The following is a 504-nucleotide window of genomic DNA, read 5'->3' on the forward strand; positions in this document are numbered from 1 at the left end:
TAATTATCGGGAAGTTGATGTGTAAAACCAGCCTGCTGTGGAAAACACAATTTAAAAATTTATGTCAACAAACACAGTTTTTTTAACTGCATTGCAACAAATGTATTTCCCAAACAAATACTTAACCCTAGCCTATAAATCAGCCCCAGAACTGTTACAATAATATTTTAAACATATAGGAAATATGTAAATAGCCAAATCTTAGGGGCAGATAAAAATTCAACAAAAATAAATGTTCACTTATCCTGGACCTTCTGGTAAAGAGTAGGGAAATAGCTACATCTCTTTTCAGTCAATGAAGACAAAATGCACATCTGAACTGCAAGCTGACAAACTTCTAGGGTCTGCAGTTTCTATCAGGTTTCTAGTACTAAAGACTATAAAGTCTGATATCAATTTAATTTTATTGCTTTTATTAAGTAAACAAATGGGATTATATTAATCTAAAATCTTCAGCAGAGCAAAAGTAGAGTGAGTTAAAAGGCAACACACAGAATGAAAGAC

This window comes from Octodon degus, unplaced genomic scaffold, assembly GCF_000260255.1.
Source record: "Octodon degus isolate 3935 unplaced genomic scaffold, OctDeg1.0 scaffold00043, whole genome shotgun sequence".
Lineage (NCBI taxonomy): Eukaryota > Metazoa > Chordata > Mammalia > Rodentia > Octodontidae > Octodon > Octodon degus.